The sequence below is a fragment of the Pantherophis guttatus genome, chromosome 1 (assembly GCF_059756535.1).
Source record: "Pantherophis guttatus breed Tessera chromosome 1, ASM5975653v1, whole genome shotgun sequence".
In the NCBI taxonomy this organism is placed as follows: Eukaryota; Metazoa; Chordata; class Lepidosauria; order Squamata; family Colubridae; genus Pantherophis; species Pantherophis guttatus.
In genome coordinates, this window is record NC_142063.1 from 301,407,007 (window position 1) to 301,434,180 (window position 27,174).

The 27,174-nt window shown below is 37.8% G+C and overlaps 1 long non-coding RNA gene across 1 annotated transcript; it reads left to right on the forward strand.

Annotated features, from left to right (window-relative positions):
• Positions 1-11: 11 nt before the first annotated feature.
• LOC117671415 (uncharacterized) lies at positions 12-27,069 on the forward strand. The gene is made up of 2 exons (XR_004592846.3): positions 12-121; positions 26,797-27,069. It is a non-coding gene; the product is annotated as an uncharacterized LOC117671415 (long non-coding RNA).
• Positions 27,070-27,174: the final 105 nt, after the last annotated feature.

Consider the following 27,174-nt stretch of genomic DNA (forward strand, 5'->3'; position numbering starts at 1 on the left):
TAAACAGAAGAACCTTGACACTGACATCCCCTAAACTCCGCTGAAGATGTTACCTAGCCTGGTAACAAAACATTTGGAAACCAACCCATAAGCTTGGAGAATGAACCTTCACGCTCATTAAGTGAGTTTCGAATATGTAACTTGGAAGTATTTTCTAAAGAATCTCTTGCAAATCTGGCCAAAAAGCTTTATATGCAAGATTTACGTAGGGTAATTCCTGAACCTTTCTGAATGGTTGTTATTTGATTGTTTTGTTTATTCCCCAACATATTACTGTATTCATTTCTGAATCATTTTATTATGCTTTTAACCTATTCTATCCTACCTTGACATGGTTTGATTAGGTAGCTTTATAAATTGAAATGATGATGATGATGATGAGTTCCTATATGACATTGACAGTAGATGTACTTACCTGTGGATCCAAAGAGCTTGTTGTTTAAAAGCTAGCTCCCCCATAACACACAACTTCTGGAAGTGAGGGAATTCATGCCCCTAAAGACATGTCCACATCTTTTGAACTTCTGTCTATCTATCATCTATCCACCCATCTACTTGAGCTCTTATCTACTGTGAGCTTTTCTGATGGCTAACTCTTCCCATTTCACCACTGATCACACCAATTGAGCTCTACATAATATTCCATTGGTGTAATATACTTTTTTTTTAAAAAAAAATCCCAGTTCTAGCTATAAAGTGTTAAAGTATGGTTAACTCTTTGTTCCTTCCGCACTTCCAATCCCTTCCTCCAAAATATAATGCAATTCAAAGAAACACTACAATTAAGCACTTTTAAAAAAGTTTCAGTTGGTAGAAATGATATATGTGATGTGGTGAGAGGTAGGGGAGAAGACCGTTTCCTGGATGGGAAGATCTTGTGGGCTCATTCAAATTCTAAACCTGTAATTTCCTGAATCCAGACATTGGTTACAATATTATAACTTTCATGGTACAAGTCTGTTCTCTCATTTACATAGTACTCATATTGCTGTCTTATAACATCAGTTTTACACAGCAGCTTCGTCATGTTTTTCCATTTGGGAAGTCAGAATATAGCATTATTTTGGCAATGAAGATATACTAAATATTTTAATTCTCCTATTATCCTGGTAGGATTCTTTAGTTATTGCAATTTGAAATCATTGTTTCTTATAAGATCTTCTCTCTTTGAAAGATATAATGATCTTTGTTTTGCTGATTGAATTGGTATTCTACTTTCTTTCTGTTTGTGTGTTGGATATTGTTTATGAAGATGTTACTTTATATCTTAATGCAAGACTCCAATGAGCAGAGTTTGTCTATCATTGACATGGTCTATTGACTATGTATCTAGTAACAATAACTGTCTTTCATTTTCATAATATTTCTATTTTATATGAATCTTGTTTAACGATACTTATTACTTAAATTAATTCATATGCTTTTAACATATTACCAATGGCCGAAATAAATTTCAAGATCAAATTCTATCTTAGAAACATATTTAAATCTAACAGGGGAGTTTTTAAATTAATTTTTATTGAAGAAGATTTGTACAAAGAGAAAACAATACAAATTAAAAGAAAAGAAAATTTAAAATAGAAAAATAGTGATAAGTAAATAAGGAAACAAAGAAAAAAGATATAAAGGAGTGGCTTCTGATCTTTACAACAGTTATAAATGCATTATATTTTATCCTCTCTCTTTAAGGCAACTTCATGGCTCCTTCTTTTCATATTCTATCTTTTGTAATCATTAATCTCATAAATCACAAATTCATTTTTCCTATTTTCAACAACAAAAAAAATCATAACAGATTTCCAGTCCCCAACAAATATAATTATTGTCTTTTCCCTAATCAAACAAACTGATATTGTCATCTGAGTACAATCAGGAGGATTTCTGATGAGTTATAGTTTAATAATGAGGTAAAAGGAGTTTTCCTCTTATCTGTCTATCTATTCTCTTTCCCTGTTCAAACAGGAGGGATAAATTATATAGACAAGATGGAATACTTCCAAGCATGCTTAAAGTAAGAGTAGGAGCCTGTCATGAACACATAAAATGATGGCATTCATTGTTTTAAATAAAACGTTGAGCAGCAACAACAACAACAATAATAATAATATATCTAATCTAATAATAACGATCACCACTTCTAATTGTCATTGCACTGTTTCCTCTGTCAACAATACTGAATAACTTAGGCCATGGCTATCAAACATCAAAAACATCTGCCAGACTATCCCACTTCTTTTACATAGATGATCTGAAGCTGTATGGAAAAACACCATCTGAAATAGAATAGCTGCTCAACACTGTTCATATATATAGCCAAGATATTGCAATGAAGTTTGGATTGGACAAATGTGCCACATTCACTATCAAACAAGGAAAAATAGTGAAAACTGAAGGAATCAAGATGCCCCAAGAAAATAACATTAAGAGTCTGGATGAAGATGATTACTACAAATACCTGGGTATCTTTCAAGCTGACAACATCAAGCACACTAAAGTCAAGAAAAAGATTAGAGGTGAATACATCAAGAGAGTGAAAAAGATCTTAAAGTCCAAACTCAATGGAGGAAATACTATCAAGGCAATAAACACCTGGGCAATACCAGTCATTAGATACACAGCTGGAATAGTGAACTGGTCTCAAACAGAATTAAAAGCAATGGATAGGAAGACCAGAAAAATAATGACGATGAATCATGGCCTTCATCCTCTCAGCGACATTGACAGACTCTACCTACCAAGGCAAATAGGTGGGCATGGAATGTTGCAAGTACATCAGATAGTTGAAGAAGAAAAAAAAGGCTTTGGAAGAATATCTGAAGGACAATGAAGAAGATGCACTGAAGTTAGTATGCCAGGAAGGAGAGACCAAATTGGCCTACAAGTGAGAGACCAAATAAAGAACAGAAATGGAAGACAAAGCATAGCTGAAGAAACAGTGGACCACTGTAAGCTGCTGCAAAAAGATTACACAAACTGATTACAAGCAGTGGCATGACAAAGTAGCAACAATGGTGCATTGGAAGATCTGCAAGAAAGATCATTTGCCTCTAAACAAGAACTGGTGGGACCATAAAATAGAAAAAGTCATAGAAAATGAAGAAGTTAAATTGTTCTGAGACTTCAGAATCCAGACAGACAGGCACCTGCCATATAACACTCCGGACTTAATAGTTGTTGATAAGAAAGACAAAAAAGTCTGGATAGTGGATGTGGCAGAGCCTGGAGACAGCAGAATAGAAGAGAAAGAATTGGAGAAGATAACAAAATACAAAGACCTACCCTGTTCCCCCCAAAATAAGACATCCCCTGATAATAAGCCCAATTGGGCTTTTGAGTGCATGGCAATAAGGCCAAGCACTTATTTCAGGATTCAAACAAATATAAGACAGGGTTTTATTTTCGGGGAAACACAGTACAAATAGAAATAGAATGACTATAGCAAAGGCAAGCAAGGGTAGTACCAATAGTAACAGGCACCTTGGATGCAGTCCCAAAACAACTGGAACACCACTTGAACACCATAGGCGTTGACAAATTTGCCATCAGTCACTTGCAGAACATGGCTTTACTTGAAACTGCTTCCATCCTGCGACAATATCTGTAACACCGTCAAACATCCAGATTTGCCTATGTCAGGTCCTTGGTAAGGACTCGATAGGTAGACAAAAATGCCAAACCCAGTTTGAACATCTGGCTGACTATGCAATGAACAACAACAACAACAACAATAACAACATGTAACAGTGATACCCATCGTCATTAGGGGACTTGGTACCATGTCCAAGAATTTTACAAAACACATCAAGAAATTGCAGCTTCCTGCAATAACACCAGCGGAACTGCAAAAAACTGTGCTAATCGGAACATCATATATTTTAAGAAGATACTTGGTTGATACCTAGGATGCTGGCCGCAACCAGTATCAACCATTAGCACCAGTCAATGGTATTTGTGACACATTTTTAAATGTTCAGTTGACTGAGTTTCATGTTTAATAATTAAAAGCATAAAATAGGTATTTTTGTCCATCCTCCTCCTATGGGTTTGCATCCATAAATCTTTTAAAAGTAACTTGCTGCATGGATTGTAATCAGCAACAAAATAAAATGGTGGGAAAGGGTGGTTCCTTCCCTCATTCTGCCAGTGTTAGCTAAAAGAGAAGTTTCTGACACCAGATTTGAAGTACGAAGACTTTCCTGAAGTTACATCTGAAATCTCATTGTAGTTTTGATCTTCCTGAAATGTCTTCCTAACGATGCTCTGAAAGAACCTCTCTGCAAAACAAAACAAAACAAAACAAAACAAAACAAAACAAAACAAAACAAAACAAAACAAAACAAAACAAAACAAAACAAAACTTTTAGGCATGATTTAGAGACCCATTGAAAATAGAGTTTATGAATGTGTATCAAATGAACAGGGAAATAGTCCATCAACAGTAGTAAGGGGGGCATTGTGAGGATGAAAACAAAGCTTCCTTGAAGTTCTTGGGAAATAAGGATTTTCACTTGGTGTTCAAAGCACCATGCATTATAGAGATGGCAGGCAGGACACTCAACATAAAGAATCAGATGCTGCTAAGAAAAATATATCCTTGTAATTACCTATTTGGTCTGCTTTTGTATATAATGCTATTTACATAGGAGATCTTTCATTAGGTGTTTCTCCTCAATGTCTGGCAAGGAATGGGAAAAGAGTGTAAGCCTGCCAACCTTCAGATTCACCTAATGCTACCATGTCACTGTCTTTTTTTGGGTAATTGGAATTATAACATGTGGGAGGTAGATAGGACTCATAACTTGGCCAACAGAGCACTGAGGTCAGGCTTATCCTCGAACCAGGAAATGAGTAAGTTTAGGGCAATTATTTTTTCTATTGATCTCTGTTATAGAAACCTTAGGCCAACCTCACTCCAGGGATGAGCCGGATTGAAATTGCCTCATTGTGTTTATGGCTGGGAAAAACCAGAGGAAAAGATTTATTTTCCTTTTTCATTTCAGGAGAAACATGAAGCTCTTGTGGACTCAGGAACACAAGAGGCCCCTAAGGAAACATTCACCTTGTGGATTTTGCTGTGTTGAGTGTTTATTTTGTCATAGACCTGAATCTGCTTAATCCACACCGTTAACTAGAATGAAATAAATCTGCAGATTGCATTTGCTTTTTGTAGCTCATTTCATGTGGAAATGAAAGACACTTGGCTCACACTCTTACTGTGTTTATTTGTTAGTTTATTGTACGTGGCCTTTGTTTCACCCTCCCTCTGGGCTTTTTTTTTCTTTTTAAATTAAAAAAAAGTTGATTAGCCTGATTGTGAACATTTGCTATATGAACTAGTTCCTCTGTTTGGTATGAATAAGGGTGGCAATTTGCCATCCTCTAGAAAACTGATTATTGTAAGAAATGAAGGATGTGGATGTGTGTGTGAGAGAGAATTTGGATATTAACTTATATGGAGAAATTCTACACAGCTCTATCCTGATAGTAAGAAAGGGTCCGGTACTAAGAAGACTGTGTCATTTCAGCTCTTCTATACTTCTTACAAGGGTCCTTGTGTGGTCTTTAAGAAATCACATGACTGGGGAACAGTCATCTGAGTGGTTTGAGTGGGTAGGATAAGGAAGAGTGTACTTTTTGTATTTTGAATGTTGTGCTTTAAATCCAAATAAATAAAAAAAAACCATAAACAGCCACACCCATAGACTAAAGTTGTGTTAACACAATAAAATCCTCTATTGCACTACTTTCTTTACCGTTGTTTGAGGGCACTATTTTCAAGGACCACACAGAGAGTGAGAACTTTGAAATTGAAAGTGACTATACTATTCCAGAGCTGAACCATCTTGGCTTTCTGTAAAGTGCGGTAAGACAATTTCTATAATCCATAAAGATTCATAGCTAAACATGTGTGAGACAATGAAACGGATAAATACAATATTTCTGATTGTTCAGTTCACAATCCTGCAGAATTCCCAACCACATCTGTTCACTTTCACATGAGTTTAGTTCTTCAGTTTTCTTTAATATTAATTTCTTTTTAAATGTATGCATTTTGCTTTTTTAAAAAAACCCAGAAAAAGAGACAAAGCATCTTTTTGGTAAATATGAATTCTGTTTGGAAAAATAATACATTATTTAATCCATGTTTTTTCCCCTCTTTTTCTTCTACATAAAATAGTAGATGGGCATCTAATCATCTGTGACCATAAATATTTCAGTTCATCTTTTACGTTATTTTTTCTTTTATTTTTAATCTTATTTTTATATGATGCATAAGCAATAATTCAATCTTGAATATATGTCTTACATGCTTCATATCCAAAAATTTGGAAACTTGCTGTTTCTAAATTAAAATTAAAGTATAAGTTCTATTGAATAAATTCTTTATCATTCAAATTTTTAGATACCTTAACAAATTTCTAAACCTTCTACAGATATGTATCACAATTGTCAAATGATGGCGCTTCTACAGAACATTGCTTCACCTTTTCTGTCTCATGTGGGCTTCCGCCATCCCAAAGCCAGTCCTTTCATTAAAAAAGAATGATCCAATGACCTGTGCTTGATGGGTGGGTGGGTGGGGGAACATGGAAGGGGAGAACTATTTCTTTATTTAAAAGATTCTGTTTATATTTTTACTATTGTGGAGAGTGAAGTGGTCACGGGGTTTTGTCTTCTTTTTATTTCAGGTGCCAAAATAATTGGTTGCTTTTGGGTATTAAGTATGTTGACTTTGGTGCAAGAGGCTTCATCAATTTCTTATCTGTCCAGAAATATAACATTTTTTGAAAAGTTGAAACTATAGAAAAATGGAATTTTTAGCAATAATACATCATTTTGTTAATATTAAAACGTAGTATGGTTGTTCATTAAAGTACATTTGGTATATAAATCTGAAAACTATAGTGGATAAAGAAATGTAAAGGAACTGAAGCAGTGGTGAAATCCTCCACTGGTCGCCACCGTTTCGCTGCCTGTGCATGCGTGGTGTGCGCCAGACATGTGCTGTGCATGCACATGCACAGCGCATGCCAGATGCATGCTGTGCGTGCATGCACAGTGCACACCAGACACATGCTGTGCACACATGTGCACTGTCCACAATAAATGCGCGCTTTTGGATTTCCTGCTTTTTTTTTTCCATTTTAAAGCATTTTTTAACTACCGGTTCAGGTGAACCGGCCTGAACCGGTAGCATTTCACCCCTGAATTGAATTTTTTGGTTATGCATGGAGCTTTAAAGCTTGACGTTTAAAACTTCAAGGTCCCTAGCTCTGGTATATCCCCATTTATGTCTAATTATGTCTAATTAAGAGAAGCTGGGTGGCAACAAATTAAAACAGAAAACCATCAACAGTCGCCAATTATGTTATATATTCTATACAGAAATAACTAATTTTCAGAAAAAAATGCAGAAAAATGTCAACAGTTTTTGTGTTATTGCTTTGGAATTTACCTGGCCATAAAGGCCCTTCTCCTGCCTTTTCCTGAAAGAACAATGATTATCTTGTACAATAGTCCATTGATTCTATAGACAGGTCTGATTCAGTGGTGGGTTACTCCCAGTTCGGTCAGGTTCATGTGAACCAGTAGTAAAAGTGGCGGGAGGCTCTGCCCACCTGCCTGGATGTCATCATGGGTGATCTGCGCATGTGCAGAAGCTTCTGCGCATGCGCAGAAGCGCGCATGTTCTCCCGTTGCAAACAGGAGGTAAGTGGAACCCACCCTGATCTGATTGCTTTCATAATTATATTATCTTCACAATATGAATTTGGAGTTCATTTAATTCTATCACAAGTACTAATAATTATGATAAATGATATTGACTAGCTTGCAATTGTCTATGAGAGCAGATCAACGCTCACTCACATCTCTTATCTGACATATCAGGTGTTGGATAACTTTGAGGTGCTCATAGTTCACTAGCTTCTATTGACCAGGAAGATGGAAATTGTTGCTCATGGGAACGAGGATGATCTAGTTCCACTAAGTTATATCACTAGCTTCTGGGGTTAATCAGATTTAATTCAAGTTGGCAGGCCCTTCATAACACTCTTCCTTAATACACAGCAACAGATAACAAACAGTTGAAGTAATAGAAGCTATTGCATTTAACCTTATTTAGATTCCCTAAAACAACTGAAAAGAAATTTAAGTAATTAAAATTATTAATCTGTTACTTTCAATGGAATTAAATGTAATATTCCTACACATTTTCCTTGTTGTCGTTTAACTATTCTGCTAGTAAAAATAATGCGTGCGTATGTTTTTCTACTAAGGATTTATGAAAATAATCAAAACCTGGTTATTTCGACAACCCAATGGGTCGAATGGAGTGAGAATCCTCCTATATAGAAATATAAGATTATGAGGATTTTCATGGGGTTTTTGGGCATGAGAATATTTTATTAAGTAATGTCTATTTTATCTGATTATTTCTTAATTGTTTTAATCCTTTTGTCTGTGATATGATTGTAAGGCCTCAGAATTGGTAAATAAATACTTAAAATCCCTTTTTACTTGATAAAATACTTTTAAATAAGATGAAGAACCTTTATAGTTAAGTTTATGGATTCAGTCAATCAGTGGTGTTGGGCGAACTGGTAGCGGCAGTGGCGGGAGGATCCGCCCACCCGCATGGACATCGTGTGTGCCTGCGCGCATGAGCGAACCATTAGCAAACTAAATTGAAACTCACTACTGCACTCAATGTATGGTAATGATGTAGTTCACAGCACTACAAAGGTACAGTGTATGCACATCCAGATGGTAAAGTCTTTGAAAAGTTTTAAAAAAGAAATTGAAAAAAGGTAAACATTATAATACTTTTCCTGAATAACTATTCATTTTAATGGCACCCCAAGAGTTCATCCAAAGGTCTCTAGCTCAAATGGGAGCAGGTTTCCATTGATTTTGGCTCTGCATTCTTTGATTTCCTACAAAGAACTAATTCTTCCAATTGTTGAAATAAGCTGATATATATGGATTGACAAATTATATTTAAAGGGTAATTATAGAAATTGATGGCAAAGCCTGCTGTGATTTTAAGAGTTGAAATATTTTTAATTTAAATAGATAAAGGGCCATCCTAGATTAGAAGATAGGAGAGGCTACTGAATGTGAATTTTGACTTAAGCAATGAATAATCCCTTTCATTCTTTTATTGTTCCTCTGTTTCTGCCATTTTATCTCTCATCTGACTCCCCCCCCAATCAGAATTAATATGCTCTCCAGAATTAGAATCTACCTTGTTTACTTTATCTTTAAATTTCCTTAGTTCATTTTGAATCTTTTACCCCATCAATATTGTAATAACAAAATGCTGTACATTAGATTTTGAAGTATGATCCTAACATCCACCACTTAGGCTAAGTTCAGATTTCAAACATTATGCAACCTTGCACATACCTTGCTCCAGATAATGCATTCATCATTGAATCTGGGTAGCATCCATTCCAGTTAGGTCTCCAAAGTGCACTGATTGCACTATTACTTATTGCAATATTACAGCTACCATCCTGTATGCATCTTCCTGCATAGAGATCCAGGAAGGCCCAGATCTAACAATGATAGGATTATTGCAGACTGTTATTTAAACCCAATGCTGTATGCTTTTGTCATATCAGTTAAGGGCACTTTACAGAGGCTTTTATGAAGTTCAAGCCTATAGTCACATACCGTATATATTATATTATAGATTATAGATAATAATAATAATAATAATAATAATTTTATTTCTATACCGCCCTTCTCCCGAAGGACTCAGGGCGGTGTACAGCCTATTTAAAAACACAAACAAAACAATGATATAAAATTTAAAATAATTAAATAAGTGGCTCAAATTTAAAACCCCAATAAATTTAAATACCCCAATTTAAAACTATTGTATTGATAGTCCGGCCTGGCGGAACAACAGGGTCTTCAATGCGCAGCGAAACACCCGGAGGTCGGAGATCTTACGAATTTCCGGGGGCAGTTCATTCCACAGGGCTGGGGCTCCCACAGAGAAGGCCCTCCCCCTGGGTGTCACCAGCCGACATAACTTGGCCGATGGCACCCTGAGGAGGCCCTCTCTGTGGGAACGAACTGGTCGGTGGGAGGCTATTGGTGGCAGAAGACGGTCTCGGAGGTACCCAGGTCCTATGCCATGGAGCGCTTTAAAGGTGGTAACCAACACCTTGAATCGCACTCGGAAGACCACCGGGAGCCAGTGCAGCTCGCGCAGGAGGGGTGTCACATGGGCATAACGGGTTGCGCCCATAACCACCCGCGCGGCCGCATTCTGGACCAGCTGGAGCCTCCGAGTGCTCTTCAAGGGGAGCCCCATGTAGAGAGCATTACAATAGTCCAACCGGGAGGTGACAAGGGCATGAGTGACCGTGCGCAAGGCGTCCCGGTCCAGAAAGGGCTGCAACTGGCGAATCAGGCGAACCTGATAAAAGGCCCCCCTGGCCACGGCCGTCATGTGCTCCTCTAAAGACAGCCGTGCGTCCAGGAGGACACCCAGATTGCGAGCCCTCTCTGTGGGGGGCAAAGATTCACCCCCAATAGTCAGCGATGGCACCTGCTGACTATATCGGGGCGCCGGAAGCCACAGCCACTCGGTCTTGGAGGGGTTGAGTCTGAGCCTGTTCCTCCCCATCCAGACCCGCATGGCCTCCAGGCAGCGGGACATCACATCAAGGGCATCGTTGGGGTGGTCTGGGGTGGAGATGTACAGCTGAGTATCGTCAGCGTACAGATGACACTTCACCCCAAAACCACGGATGATCTCACCCAGCGGCTTCACATAAATGTTGAACAGGAGGGGCGAGAGGACCGACCCTTGCGGCACTCCCCATGCGAGACGCCTCGAGGTCGACCTCTGCCCCCCTGCCAACACGAACTGCGAGCGGTCGGAGAGGAGGAGGAGAACCACCGCAAAACGGTGCCCCCTATTCCTAACCCCCTCAACCGCTGCAGCATGATACCATGGTCGATGGTATCAAAAGCCGCTGAGAGGTCTAATAGGACCAGGACAGAGGAACAACCCCTGTCCCGAGCCCTCCAGAGATCATCCACCAACGCGACCAATGCCGTTTCTGTGCTGTACCCCCGCCTGAAGCCCGACTGGTACGGGTCTAGATAGATAGCTTCATCCAGGTGCCGGGGAAGTTGTCGTATTATATTATATTATAGATTATAGATAATCATATCTATATGATTAAGAGCCCTGGTGGTGCAGTGGTTAAAGTGTAGTATTGCAAGCAAATTTTGCCCACAGTCTGGAGTTTGATCCTAATGAGGCTCAAAGTTGACTCAGCCTTCCATCCTTTCGAGGTTGGTAAATGAGGATCCAGATTGTTGGGGGCAATATCTGAAGAATTTTCTACATTGTAAACCTTGTGCTATAAAGAGAGTGCTGTAAAGAGAGTGATGTATATAAGCCCAGATGCTAGTGCTATTCCTATTATAATAGATACATATAAACAGAGTCACTGGGAGGTGACTGACATATAAATGAAATGAAAAATGAAATGAATGAATGAATCACTAAATTATCTTTCCATGAACACTTTGAAAATAAGATTTCTTTTCTTCCTTCTGAATTATATTTCCCTTTGCCTTTATTTCCTATTTACCACATCTCCTTGTTATACCCTTCAGATGGCTAATCCACTGTCACCAAAATTGTTCTAGAAGACTTCCTGCTTATGGTTCTATAACCACAACTTAGGTCTTAGTTTATCTTGCTTTATCAAATTATTAGGTCAAGTTTGTGTGGCCTCTTAGTGACTACATACATTTTCCCCAGGACAATCTGTTCCCAATGTGGACCTTCAGTTGTTGGGCCAACAGTTTGCCAACTGCTGCTCTCATTGAATCCATCCACCTTGCTGCTGCTCATCCTTTTTCTTTCCCCCCAACGTATTTATTGTTGGATATCACAGGAATAAATAGCCATACTCCAGGGCTAAGACTAGTTTCATAATCATTTCTTCCCTGCAAGTACTGAGGATAACACAAAATATATAGAACCAGAGAAGCTTAGAATGCATGGGCTGGAATATAGTTAGAGGATCATCTAGTCCAATTTCCTCTCTTTTACAGGAACTCATTGTTACAGCATCCCTGAAAAATGGCCACATTACCACTGATTAAATACCTCCAAGAACAAGAGACTCATTTCCTGAGGCAGTCTGTTCCATTATTAAATAGCTTGTATCATTGGGAATTGTTTCCTGATGTCCATTCAAAATTTCCTTCCTTGTCATTTTAATTAATTGTTTCTTCTCCCATGTTTTGAGTGATTTTTGCCCCTTATGTTTTATTTCTGAGTAAAGGGTTAAAATCAGTGGTGGGATTCAGCTGGTGTAACAACCGATTTGCTGGGCGCTCACTTCACTTGTCCATGTGCCAAATGCGCACTCCGTGCGCGGGCGGTTCATTTCCAAACTGGTCTAAAACTTACCTTCGATTGCAGCCCTGTGAGTAAAACAGATGAAGCGCTGCAATTCCCTCTGTCACGCCTATCAGCTGGGCTTCAAAAAAACAAAATAAAGGTCAGTATAGTGCAGGGGCGGGCAGGCGGGCCCACATGATCGTCGGAGTGAACCAGTTCGCTCTCAGCTAATCGTCAGAGCAACCGGTTCGCCCGAATCGGTCCAAATAGGCTGAATCCCACCACTGGTTAATGTATAGAAAGTATTCTTTATCATTTAGTTCCACTTCCTTAGAGTCTTGCGAAAAAATAGAGTGGAACAACAACTGATGATTACCTATTACCGGTCCACAATAGAAAGCATTCTCACTCATTGTGGTATGGTATGCCAGCTTGACAGCCGCGGATAGAAAGAATAGAATAGAATAGAATAGAATAGAATAGAATAGAATAGAATAGAATAGAATAGAATAGAATAGAATAGAATAGAATAGAATAGAATAGAATAGAATAACAGAGTTGGAAGGGACCTTGTAGGTCTTCTAGTCCAACCCACTGCTCAGGCAAGAAACCCTACACCCCTTCAGACAAATAGTTATCCAATATCTTCTTTCAAATTTCCAGTATTGGAGCATTCACAACTTCTGCAGGCAAGTTGTTCCACTTATTAATTGTTCTAACTGTCAGGAAATTTCTCTTTAGTTCTAAGTTGCTTCTCTCCTTGATTAGTTTCCACTCATTGCTTCTTGTTCTACCCTCAGGTGCTTTGGAGAATAGTTTGACTCCCTCTTGTTTGTGGCAACTCCTGAGATATTGGAACACTGCTATCATGTCTCCCCTAGTCCTTCTTTTTTTTTTTAATTGAAAAAGTTTTTCAAATACAAAATTGCCCCCCCTTTTTCCCCCCTCCTCCCTAACCCCCCTCCCCCTCCCCTCCCCCTGTGACTTCTTCATAATAAAACCCAAATTCATAACAGATTATATAATACTTTACCATCCCCTTACTCCATCCCCATATACTGACCCTTTATTTCTAATAAAATTATCATATCTCCCTTATACTATACATTTCAAAATGACATTCTACTATAACATTATATAATAACTCCTAATTTAGCATAATAATAAATCAAATCTTTTATGTATATTAATCTAACATTTCAAAACAACCTTCCGCTATAAAACTATATAATAAATCCTAATTTAACATTTATTCAGTTCATAGTCTACCCATTTCCTTCACCCTCATCGTTATATCTCTTAACTCAAATCTTTTACATATATTCATATCTAAACATAATATCCTTTTTCTAGTCCTTATCATTAAACTAGATATACCCAGTTCCTGCAACCCTTCTTCATATGTTTTAGCCTCCAGTCCCCTAATCATCTTTGTTGCTCTTCTCTGCACTCTTTCTAGAGTCTCAACATCTTTTTTACATCGTGGCAACCAAAACTGAATGCAATATTCCAAGTGTGGCCTTACCAAGGCATTATAAAGTGGTATTAACACTTCACATGATCTTGATTCTATCCCTCTGTTTATGCAACGCAGAACTGTGCTGGCTTTTTTGGCAGCTGCTGCACACTGCTAGCTCATATCTAAATGGTTGTCCACTAGGACTCCAAGATCCGTCTCACAGTTACTACTATTGAGCAAAGTACTACATATATGGTACCTGTGCATTTTGTTTTTCTTCCCTAAATGTAGAACTTTACTTTTTTCATTGTTGAATTTCATTTTGTTAGATAGTGCCCAATGTTCAAGTCTGTCAAGATCCTTCAAGATATTACAGAGGGTGGTGAGCACAGCACAAAACATCGTGGGTTGTCCCCTGATATCACTAGATGACATTGCTAGGGCTTGCTGCCTTAGAAGAGTGAGGAAAATCCTCAGGGACGACTCACATCCTGGTCAGTGCTTCTTTATTCTCCTTCCGTCGGGAAGGAGATATAGAAGCATAGGCAGCCACACAAATAGGCTGAAGAACAGTTTTTATCCGTGGGCTGTCAGGCTTCTGAATGGAAAATAACTTTACAACAACATAATACGATTGACTTGCCGGGTCAGCGCGAAGTGCAATAAGTTCACCTAGAATTGGTAGTTATGTTCTGGAGTTACATTCCTAATGGAACTGATTGCTCTAGATTGGGATGTCAGATCAGACATAACTAAGTTAAACTTCTGCACTTGCTTCACTTGTATGAATAGGAACTTCCATTAAGAAGCAATTGAACATGTTTATACTTTTTTACTTAACTACGAGTAGCCTCCAATACTTAGTTTAGGAAATTAGTCAGGAGAAAATATTAGGATGAAATGAGTAGAGCAAATATGTTCTCTCTCCATGTACATGTTGAAAAACTGCAACACCAAACTCTGATTTGGTCTAGGCCAGCCAGATAATGTTGTTTTCGTTGTCTAATAGATATATTGCTTGTATTTTATTTTATTTATTAAATTTATGTGCTGCCATCTTGCACTCAAAGAAAATATGTCTGTATTAATAGTAATTATATTCAGTTTCATATCCAACAATTGTCTAAACATGCAGATAGTTACTATCTGGAATCTATACAGCTCTTCAACATACATTCAGCAGAAATGTAGAATCATTTCCTAAATTCTTTGAGGAACAAACCTTAAAATATTACATTAATTGACAATAAGCTAGAGAATAAATGACTTCCTTTCCAACCTCCAACAGCCAGCTCTTTATTAATTATTCCATAATGAACAAAAGGCCTTTTACTATTTTCTGTAGAAGTAATTAAATGCTAAAAGATGGTTTGGAGGCTTCATACAGCCAACCATTCAAATCTACTGTCATTTTAGCAAAATATTTCCACCTATTAAATGAATCCCTTATTAAAGGCTCAGGAGCTTCATTACATCTTCATAATTTGTTGGAAGAACAATGGAATTAATGTAGCTTTCATGTAGCCATAATGATTGAAAAGCTTCTTCAAGAAAGGATGGACAGCTTGATTAAAAGAATTTTGTTTTAGGCAATTTTGGTGAATTACTGGGAATATCCAAGAAAATAGAATCCAAGATGCCTAGAAATAATTATATTTGATGTTCCTTTGCTCTCTGTAGTATTTTGTGCATTTGTTTATATGTGCAAGATAATGTAACAAATGCATGTGTAATTCTATCAGTATAAGATGGGAGGCAATCAAATATAACAGACACACAGATGGAAACTAATTTGCATAGAAATAACTATATAGGATCCTTTCTTGTGCAGAATATGTTAGTTTATGTTGGGTGAGAAAATTGCAGAAAGGCAAAATGAAGTACATAATACATATGTAAGCTATGGGATTCATGCAGTTGTAGCCATTATGCTAAGATGAGGGGTGGGCGGTCAGCAATAAGGATATGCCAGTCAATCTACAATCAGTCTAGATGGGTGCTGAATGTATTCATATAGCATTCTATTGGGTTTATCTTGATAGTGGACAATTGCCCTAGAATGCTTTCAAGTCAACTTTTTACTATTATGCAGTTTCTTAAAATGAAACTTTGCTGTAATATGTTTGGACAGCCTTCCAAAATGTAAGTTAATTTTTATGCAACTTTTTTGAACGCACACTAACTTTTATGAACTTTTCTAATTAAGAACTAAGGACTCCACTCCCTATTGCAATCCAAGTCACAACAGAATATCTGGATCTCAGCATGTTGAAATGCATAACATATTTCTTTTACATCTCTAGCTATCAACTTTAATGACTGTAAAACCAAAATATCAAAACAACTGCTAGAATTGATGACTATATTTGCCCTTCAAAATCAGAGGCAGGGAACCTTCAGAATATCAGTTGCTGAAAAATACTGGTGGCAGAAAGCTATTGGTGTCATATCTGATCCTCTGTTCTTATGATGCCATAATTGTTAACTTGCATCTTATGATGCCATAATTGTTAACTTGCATCTTATGATGCCATAATTGTTAATTTGCTTTTTCTTTGAAACAGGCTGTTGATACTCTTCAGATTTCCCTACACAAATTAGAAAGTTAGAAATCGGTACTTATTCATATAGTCAAGAACAGGGGTATCAAACTCAAAGCCTGCGGGCTGGATGCGGCCTGCAGGGTGCTTAGATCTGACCCGCGGACACATCCTGGAAACAGTGAAGGACTGGCCTGCGGTTCCTCTGCCAGCGAAAACAGAGCTTGGGAGGACTGCAGGCAGCCCTTGTAAGCTCCGTTTTCTCTGGCAGAGGGTTGCAGGAGGCCGCTGCAGCTGGAAATGGAGCTCGGGAGCCCATTTTCACTGGCAGAGCACTCAGGCCACCACGTGCGCCAGCAACACGAGTGACGTTGAGCTGGCCATACCCACCCTGGCCATGCCCCACATCCCCGAGGTCAAACACAACCCTGATGCGGCCTTCAATGAAATTGAGTTTGACAACCCTGGTCAAGAGTATCCAGATAATAACAATGTCTGAAGTTGGATGTTTGTTTCTTCAAAAGGTGAAGGTTTCATACTACCAGAAATCTTAAATTTGGTTAATTGTAATTCTAAGCCTGCTTTGATTAATAGTTTGGAATATGAAATTTTAAGATCTAACCTTGGAAATGAACCAGCTCATAACACAAGGCATTTTAACAAGGAACAAGCAGACAAACAAACAAACAAAAACATATCTAGGGAGAAATAGTGGGCAGCTCTGAGACCTTTCTGAAAAATGGCAGGGATGCATGAATATCTATATATCTGTATCTGTATCTGTATCTGTGTCTGTATCTATATATATTTATTTACTTATAAATTTGTCAATTTTAGATCAGCTCTGATCCCCCTTGTTTGGTTTGTATTACCCTACAGGGCCACTGACTTTAATTTCATTTTAAGTTTTAATTTGGCCATCGATTTTTTTAACTGAAATAGTATCAGATCCATATGTCAAATATTAAAGCCATAGTAGCTCTAGACCACTGATCTTTATTGGAATGCAATTACTTTTAAGTACTGGTTGTTACCATGAAAAATCTTGGCTGGAATGCAATTACAGTGTAAGCATGTGGTATTCTTTTTCATTGATTGGACTGTCCTTTTGGATTAAGTTTCAGAGTTTTTAATTTTCTAGGTCTAATTGTTGCCTTACATCTTTTGGGGGGATGCTTTTATTGGAATGCATCTGCTTTCAGGTTGACTTCCCCCCCCTCTTATAAAATGTATTTCTGTGATTATGTGCTTTAAGAACAGTTTTTATTAATAAAAGTTTTTCAGTAGAATCTTTCAATCTATATGAGCACAATTCACTTGCAGAAGAATGGCACTTGTTTACTGATAAGTTTATTATATTTATCCTCTGACTTTCCTGCCTACTTTCCTCTTCCCTGCTTTATTCCCACTTTTCAGTGAAAGATGATAATTTATCCACAAAAGGACTCTGTGAGCTTTAGATCTGAGAAACAATTCAGCATGATAAACTCTATACATACCGTACCTATAATATATTTGCAAGTAATAGCTTTGGACAGGTTTATTTAGTCCCTGATCTTACAGTTTTTCTAGTTGTCATCTTTCACAAAATATTTGCTATGGGCTGTGGTGGGGGAAGATTTACTTTCAGAAATTCTACTAAACTTGCTTTTTGAGTTCCAGCAAGATGATCTTTTTCTGTTCTAGAATCTGAATTTGGCAACCAATGTCATGGACAAGGGTGCATTTCCTTGCAGACTTATCAGCAGAGGAGGAGATCTCACACTGATGGTCAGATTCTGCAGGCAATTATATCAGAGACCAAAGTAGGGAAAGCTCACTATATTGCATGGTACCATATTCTTCACTCATTTTTATTATGACTCTTCATAATCTTGCTGTGTTCATAGATATGCATGAGGATATGCCATGCCACTTCTCTCTTTCCCACTCTTTCTTTTACCACCCCATTATTTGGGGCATATAAAATTATATTGTGGATTTCATGGTCCAAATAGGGAGTCAATCTATTCTCCAAAGCACCTGAAAGCAGGACAAGAAACAATGGGTGGAAACTAATCAAGGAGAGAAGCAACCTAGAACTAAGGAGAAATTTCCTGACAGTGAGAACAATTAACCAGTGGAACGGCTTGTCTCCAGAAGTTGTGGGTGCTCCATCACTGGAGGTCTTTAAGAAGAGACTGGACAACCATTTGTCTGAAATTGTATAGGGTTTCCTGCCTGAGCAGGCAGTTGGACTAGAAGACCTCCAAGGTCCCTTCCAGCTCTGTTATTCTGTTAATTTATTTATAGATTTATTTATTTGTCTGTCATATTTATACGGCAATCATTTCACAATAAGTGACTTTGGTAGCACAGAACAAAATAATATGTATACAAACAAGTATTACTCTTATTAAAGCTTCAAAATTATAAAAGTCACAAATTTGAAAACTAAAAAAAAAAAAGGTGACAAGTACGTGTTAATTACATTAGAGCCATCTCAATATTTCACTAGTCCCTGGGGTCCCTAGGCCTGATGACACAAATAGGTTTTGTGAAAAGGATGAACTCAGGGAGAGGAATGTTCCATAAAGCAAGGACCACAGCAGAAAAGGCTCACTGTCGAGGACCTGCCAAGTGAAAATCTCTAGCTCAGGGGTCTCCAACCTTGACAATTTTAAGACTTGTGGACTTCAACTCCTAGGGTTCCTCAGCCAGCAAAGCTGCCTGAAGAACTCTGGGAGTTCAAGACCACAAGTCTTAAAGTTGCCAAGGTTGGAGATCTTTGCTCTAGTTGTCGGGAGCTAAAGCATGCCCTCTATGTTGGATGTGGTAGGACAGGCAGATATAATCGGGGAGAGGCAATCTCTCAAACAACCAAATCTCATGCCATGTAGGGCTTTAAAGGTCAACACCTTTAAATCATTTGAATAATTTATCTCAGCCATATGGCCCCTTCAAGCACTTAAAACAATAATTGTCAAGATATCATGACAGTTATTAGTTATCTAATTTATTACTGTTTATTCTAATTCATTACTCTTTTTATTTCCAAACAAGGATAGAGGTACTTGTTGGGAATTTCTCTTCAGAGATCTTACAACATGATCTTCCTTGAGTATTATGATTTTTCTACCTGAGACACACACTATGACTGCATTAGAACATCTTTGGGTCTTTTGACTGGATTATAGCACCTCTCCTCATTGAAATCCTGAAAAGCAGTCCTTCTTGAGTCAATTTTAGCTGTCTTCTTCCATTTAGTGTCTTCCTGTTGCACTGTACTTCAGCTCTTATAATCCGTCTGGAGGTGAAGGTATTATCCAAAACATCTGGAGGAAACTAGGTAAGGAAAGGCTGCTATAAAATATAAAGTGTGTGATTTCTGGAAAGAGGGCAGAATATCATGTCTTCACATATGCTTCAGTGTTTCAAACAACTTAACCATGAGTCAGAAGAGAATAGTTACCACATTGTCTGCTCTATTATTGTCTTCAAAACAGACCTCCCTTTGAAATGCTATCAGTTAATATCTCTGTCTCTGTATGTGTGTATATGGGTTTGGGTGTGAGAGAATGTTAAGCTAGACAAGCTAGCAGGAAGCTTGTCATCTGCCTCTGAAGGAGATCATCTTGTTGAGTGACAGCCCAAGTTTCCTTCTTACTACAGAGTGATTTCTGCCTGTTTATTTACAATGAAATGAAGACTCTCAAACTTTTGCACAGTGGGGGAGATGCTGGACCACATCTGGAGGCCACTGAACTTAATTAATTTCAAAGGGAGCATCCCTTGGTGTGGGGCAAGGCCAGTTGGCTGAAAACCTGCAACAAGCTGCTTTTATCACAATTCAGCCCATAGAAGTTCTTTAAAATGGTTTTTGATGTCTAGGAATTGTTTAAGCCCAACTGGGTGCTGTTTTCACAGGGTTCCTCTGTTATCACGGACTGAATGGTCTACTTGTAAGAATTCCATTGGATGTCTTTACAGATCACATTTTAAAGTACCCATTTAAGAAGCAAATTCGATGAGAATCTACCTTTAAATCCTATCACATTACAATTGGTGGAATGGGATTATGGGCATCCTAACTTCAGGATTGCAGTACAGAGTGATGATGTCTAAACTTGTCTGTAGTAGAGCAAATGGTAACACTAGAAGGATTTATATTAAAAAAAACTTGAGAAGTTAATAATTCCTATGACTCCAAAGTTTTTGCATATACCTCTTTAGTTTTTAAATGAAATACCTAGTTTTGCCCAGAGTATTTACAAGCTGAATTCAATATGACCCTAAGAATCTCCAAAAGATTGTCTCCAAAAATAAGATGAATGAATGATAAGCCAGTAATTTAAAATACAGCTACAGTATGAAGGAGTCAAATGCAGCTGAAATTTCTACATTGATGATATCTTTGTGGGGGTGGGAATTTACCAATTTCTTTTATATGATATAATACATTTAAAACCAGGAAGCACTGTTTCCATTGTCTAGATCTAGATAGCCTCATTGATGAGATAGAGTTGTGGTACATGTTGGCACTGAAGGTATGGAAAAATATAATGATTAATAGATCCTGGAAGGCAGATTTATGTTAGAAATTTAGGTTAAATAGAAAGTGGAGAGGGACACGTTTGCTTCCCCTCTCATAAAATATTAAAACCTACATCCATCCAGCATGTGTCAGAGCCAGGAGAGATAAAAGAAAGTGTGCTTTTATGCAATAGATAATTAAATTATGGAATATGCTACAATCAGAAGTGAAATAAAATGGTAAATTTTTTAGAACTGTCAGTAAACCTGTAATTTAAAGATTTATAATGTGATCAGAGCTCTCCCTTTAATAAATAGTCTGCATAAATAAATAATACTCATTACAATGTTTGGTCATCTTTTTATTGAACTCATTGAACCAACATTTGTTCAGACCGCCTTCTGCCACCGATAGCCTCCCACCGACCAGTATGCTCCCACAGAGAGGGGCTCCTCAGGGTGCCGTCGGTAAAACAATGCCGACTGGCAGCCCCCAGGGGGAGAACCTTCTCTGTGGGGGCACCTACCCTCTGGAATGAGCTGCCCCCGGAGATATGGCGGATCCCGGATCTTCGCACCTTTCGCTGTGCCCTAAAGACGTTTTTATTTCAACAAGCTGGGCTGGCCTAATTCTTTTAAATTCTTTTAATTTTTAAATTGTTTAATTATGGGTTTTAATTCAGGGGTGCTTTCAATTGTGGGCCAAATTAATTTAATTGGATTTTAATACTGTTTTTAAATTTTGTATTTCTTGTGTTTTATCTGTTGGCTGTTCACTGCCCCGAGTCCTTCGGGAGAAGGCCAGTATATAAATATAAACAACAACAACAACAACAACAACAACAACAACAACAACAACAATTTATTGTATTGTATTGTATTGTTGGAAAAATAATGAAGCTCTAGGATACTGAGGAGTCTTAACAGGGTATGTTGAATCAGATATGTCTGTCAATGAATTGATGACAAGGTGTGTTCTCTGAGCTTGGTTTTTTTGCAGTACCACTCTAGGTAATATAATCAGTGCTATGACATGAGAAAGTACTGTGTGTTGACTGTTTATATAGAACATTTTGTCCTACTAATTGGTTTGGGCAGACGTGTTGATTAGTGGTATTGTTTTTTGTTTTGTTTGCATGCTACAATCCAGGCCTTTCTGAGATCATTTTGTGCTTATTTTCATGTTGACTGAGACAAAAAAGGATGTGTTCTGGGAGGTTTGCCCCTTCATTTGACTTTTAATTATTCCCTTTGAATAGTTCATAAATGGGATTTATTACTACATACCTTCTGAATGTTAATTTGTCACAGTGCCAGATTTTTAGAATTCTCTTGCATTCCTAAATCAGGCTTGATCTAAAATGTCTATAGCTTTTCACTTGAAATTATGATTGAATTTATCTATGTGATATGAAATTAATGTTCAGCATGTCATCTTCTGCCAACTAAAATGCTCTACAATTGTCTTAGAGTAACAGAGTTGGAAGGGACATTGGAGGTCTTCTAGTCCAATCCCCTGCTTAGGCAGGAAACCCTATACCATTTCAGACAAATGTTGTTCAATCTCTTCTTAAAAACTTCCAGTGTTGGAGCATTCACAACTTCTGGAGGCAAATTCTTCCATTGATTAATTGTTCTAACTGTCAGAAAATTTCTTCTTAGTTCTAGATTACTTCTCTCCTTGATTAGTTTCTATCCATTGTCATCTGATGTGAGTTTGAGGAGTCTTTCCCTATAAAACTACAGTCAAGAAATATGCTTCCAGCACTTGGAAGACAGTAATGAAAGTCTCAGAAATATATTCAGATACCATGAGGTGTCTATGCATATGCCATGATGTATCTGTACCCACAAAGATTAAAATTGTGCAAGCATGGTTTTCTTTGTGACAGGATAGAAAAGATAAAATGATAGAAAGATTTTGAACTTTGGTTTGGAGAAGACTTCTGAGAATACTGTGGACAGCCAAGAAAGCAAGTAAATAAGTAAATAATTGAAGAAACCAACCCAGACTCCTCACTTGAGGTGCACAAACAACCAGGCTCAAATTATAATATTTTGGTCATGATATGCAGAGATCTAGATCTTTGGGAAAGTCTACAGAGGGTCCTTAGTTGCGACCATTCATTTCATTTAGCAATTGTTCAAATTTGCAATGATGCTGAGCAAGAGGAACTTATGATGCATCCTCAGAGTTCTGGTCATTGCAATATCCATACAATTAGTGATTGCAAATTCCAACTTTCCCTGCTGCATTCCCATAAGCAAAATCAATGGGGAAGCTGATAGGAAGTTGGAAGTTGCTATCATGTGAGGTACTTGCTTAATGATCCATGAGGTCCTTGCTTAATGACAGCAACCATGACTGCCAAAACTGCCATTGGTTAGTGATGTGGTAATGTGACATTGCACTTTATGACCACGTCAGTTAGTGATAGCAGTTATAATGCTTGGAAAGAGACGAGGACAATCAGCTGCAAGGTGAATTGACTCAATTAAAGCAGCAATGATACATTTGGAATACCTGAGGGACTAGGTTGGAGGTAGATCATCCTGGAGAAGATATATCCATATGGTTGTTAAAAGTTTATTCCAACTTGATAGCCCATCCATCACTCTATCCATCCATCCATCCATCCATCCATCCATCCATCCATCCATCCCAAGATTATGTAGGTTTACTTAAGTTTTAGTCAATCTTATGCCACAATTGCATATGTGCAATTGAGATTCCATTGAGACATCTAAAAACAGCAAATCTATAACAGTTTGTAATAGGTTTTAATAAAAATCATCAGTTTTCTTTAAAAAAATATTCCACCTGTGTTTATTAAGTCTGATCTCTATTCTGGGAGCAAAGGCAAAAGTAGAAAGTGAAAGCTGATTTGGTATTAGTCCACCATTCACACTGAAAAAAATAAATGCCTCTAGTGGTTTTCCCTACAGAGGTGTCTTTATTCATTTGACAGCTCTTTAATAACTAATTCTAGTTGTCTGGTTGCCAAGATGGATTTCCTACAGGCAGACTTAAAAGTGATTTTATCCTTTTTGCATGCATGGCTTCAAATTCTCCCAGAACAGCAAACATTAGACTTCCCTTCCAAGCCTGAGATTTTTAAAAGTGTGTTGTAATAACATAAATGAATAAGAATGCTGCTAGACAGGCAGTGAGGAGAGAGAGAGATGGCATGAATTAAACATGCCTATCTAAGAATCACCATTAAGAAATTCAAAAGCAAAAGTGGGATTCCCTACATATATTACTGGATTTGTGGTTGGCTTTGAAATATTGCACCCTCCTCACAAAGTCAGTGTTTGACCTGTCTGATAATCTCTTTTTAGGAAACTTTGTTGAAAAATAATGGGATTGTAGTTGCAGACAGCCCCGAATGAAGCGGATTATTTGGACCCTTTTCACTTGGGATTAGGTCTGGAATAGAAACTGCATTGGTTGCTCTTGCAAACTGACCTAGTGTAGGACTGTATCTCTGTTGATCTTACTAGATCTTTTAACTGCTTTCAATACCAGTTATCATGTTGTGGGACAACTAGAAGGATTTACTGTGTTGGAGTAAAACCTTTCCTGAGATGGTGGAAGAACAAACTGAGTCCTTAAGTACTTCCCCCCCCCTCCTACCATTTAACATCTATCTAAAGGCAGGGCAAAGAATATCTCAGTTATATATTGATAGATTGGGCCAGTGGTGAAATGTAAAATTTGTTACTACCGGTTCTGTGGGCGTGGCTTGGTGGTGGGGGTAATGTGACTGGGTGGGTGTGGCCAACTTTTTTTTTTTTACTTTTAAAAGCATTTTTTCTACAACCTTAAGAGGTTGCAGAAAAAAATGCTTTTAAAAGCCTCTGATGATCAGGCAACTCAGCTGGGATCGTCAGAGGCTTTTAAAAGCATTTTTTTTCCTACAACCTCTTCGGCTGAAGAAGTTGCAGAAAAATGATTTTAAAAGCCTCTGACAATCCCAGCTGAGCCGCGCGATCATCAGAGGCTTTTTTTTTAACTTTTAAAAGCATTTTTTCGGCCGAAGAGGTTGTAAAAAAAATGCTTTTAAAAGTAAAAAAAAAGCCTCTGATGATTGCGCGGCTCAGCTGGGCATGTGGGGGGGGGGCAGGGATTTTTGCTACCAGTTCTCCAAACCACCTGTCGCAATCGCTACCGGATCGGGCGATCCGGTCCGAACCGGGAGCATTTCACCCCTGGATTGGGCTCAGCAGGAGAAGTGGGGGAGCTTCTGTCTTTGTGCTTGGAGATTGTTCATCTCTCGATAGAGAAAGCTGGTTTAGGCTTAATTTCAGCAAGACAGTGTGGCTGTGGATTGGGAAGCTGACTGACCTGAAATCCAAGTTCCTCTATTATGGAAATGTGTTGGCTGTCAGTTCTATAGGGCTACATGGCTTAAGACTGCGAATGTCTGAGACTACTTAGTGTAATTTGAATCTGCCCATCTGGAGAGATTAGGGAGAGAAGGTCTACTAAGGCTTGCCCTACTAAGAGATCACGCTAGGGAGAGTGTGGTTGAGCCTTCTTGGTGATAGTTTCTCTCCTATGGAAAACTACCTTGGGAAGGGTTTCCTTTTCTCCAATAAGTTTTCAAAGTGAAGTCCTGGCCCTTTCAGAAGTGCTTTAAGGTCAGAACAGAAAGTTGAAATACTACTGAATTGAAGATGATATGATGTTGGTCCTTCCATTTTTTTGTGGCTTATTTTGAATTCCATCTATTGTTTTTAACTCTATTATCATACCAAGATTATGAGTTTCTAAGAGACTTGTTGGCATGACAGAGAAACCTGAGTAAACAAACAAGAAGAGATATAAGATGTAGATTCATTTAATAGATTCTGATCATTGGGTCATTCTATAAACTTTCTAGATTCTGTTGAAGCTAATTCTCACTGAGATGGCAAGCCTATGACTAACTTGCTTCATTTCAAAAGGTGGATGGGAGTTCAAATGACTGTATTTTCTTACTACAGACATATAAACCCCAAATTAGTAAAGCTATGAATAGAAATCTAGCATCATAGGAAAAGAAAGTGAAACACTGTCACCTGGACCTCTAGTATATTTTTATTATGTGAGCAAGAAGGGATTTTCTTAGATATTCCTACTGTGAATTAGTTGCAATTTAATATGTTGTAAATTACACCCACTAAAATTATGCTATGGTAAGTTGTACTGCTATTAATAGGTAAATAGCAGGCACGGTCATCATTATCTATATTTCCAAAATTTAGCAATGCATCCCTTTTATTTTTTCATATTTTTTTTTCAATTTTTCCATTTATGTTTTTGTAGTTTTTTAATCTTATGTAAAATTTTCTTTTAATAAAAATTATATTAAAAGAACACTATTCAGCAGTCCTTCCTTAAAATGTATTTTTGATTTCATGTTTCTTTCTTTTTTGGGGGGGGGGTTATTCTTGGATTTCATTTTTTTGTTAGATTTGTTAAAATCTGTTTTTATTCTCCCCTTGCTAGAGTTGCTTCAGTGACAAAGTAATTACATTGAATGAACTGAATAAATAATAAATATATTTATATTGGGCAAACCATAACTGTTTTTTTTAAAAAGATCAGTCTTGAAGTTTCAACATCTCACAACAGAACAGCTGGTAAAAATATTGAGTGAGCATCTGTCATAATTAATTCTGTATCCTTTCATTTTCTCTGGCCCAGAGGTTCCCCCCCTACCTTTGGGTCAAATAAACATCAACTCCATCAGGTTATAAGGAACTTTTCTGAGATCCCTTTTAATTCCCAGTGTCAAGCTACTTCTGATCATTCTATGCTACCCAATCATGAGTTGAGTCCCAAAGCTATTGACTTCTTGTTCTGAGTTCCTTGAGTGTAAATGCTAAATGTTAACTCTTTCTTTTACCACCATTAGAATCAGCCAGGAGACCCATGTTGCAACTTCTCTAAAAATTGGCCAGTACACATCTCCAACGGTATGTGGAAATGACCTTGGGAGACAGGAGGAAGAACCAAAGCCTAGACAATGGTCTGATAAACGAAATTTGAGTCCAATGGAGAAAGAGTGGTGAAAGAAGACACCCTCCCTAGTTTTCAGGAGAGTAAAAGTGAAGGAAGATAGGGGTTCTTTCAACTTGTCAGATTCTGTTAATGCAACCTTATAATAAAAATAGAGCTAGTACTGTGATCATACTCTGCTTGTCTGGACTACCTTGAAGGGCTAACAATGTCTTCTATGTAGGAGCATCCATGTGTGCGTGTGTGTGCATGTGCATGTATCAGTGGTGGGTTT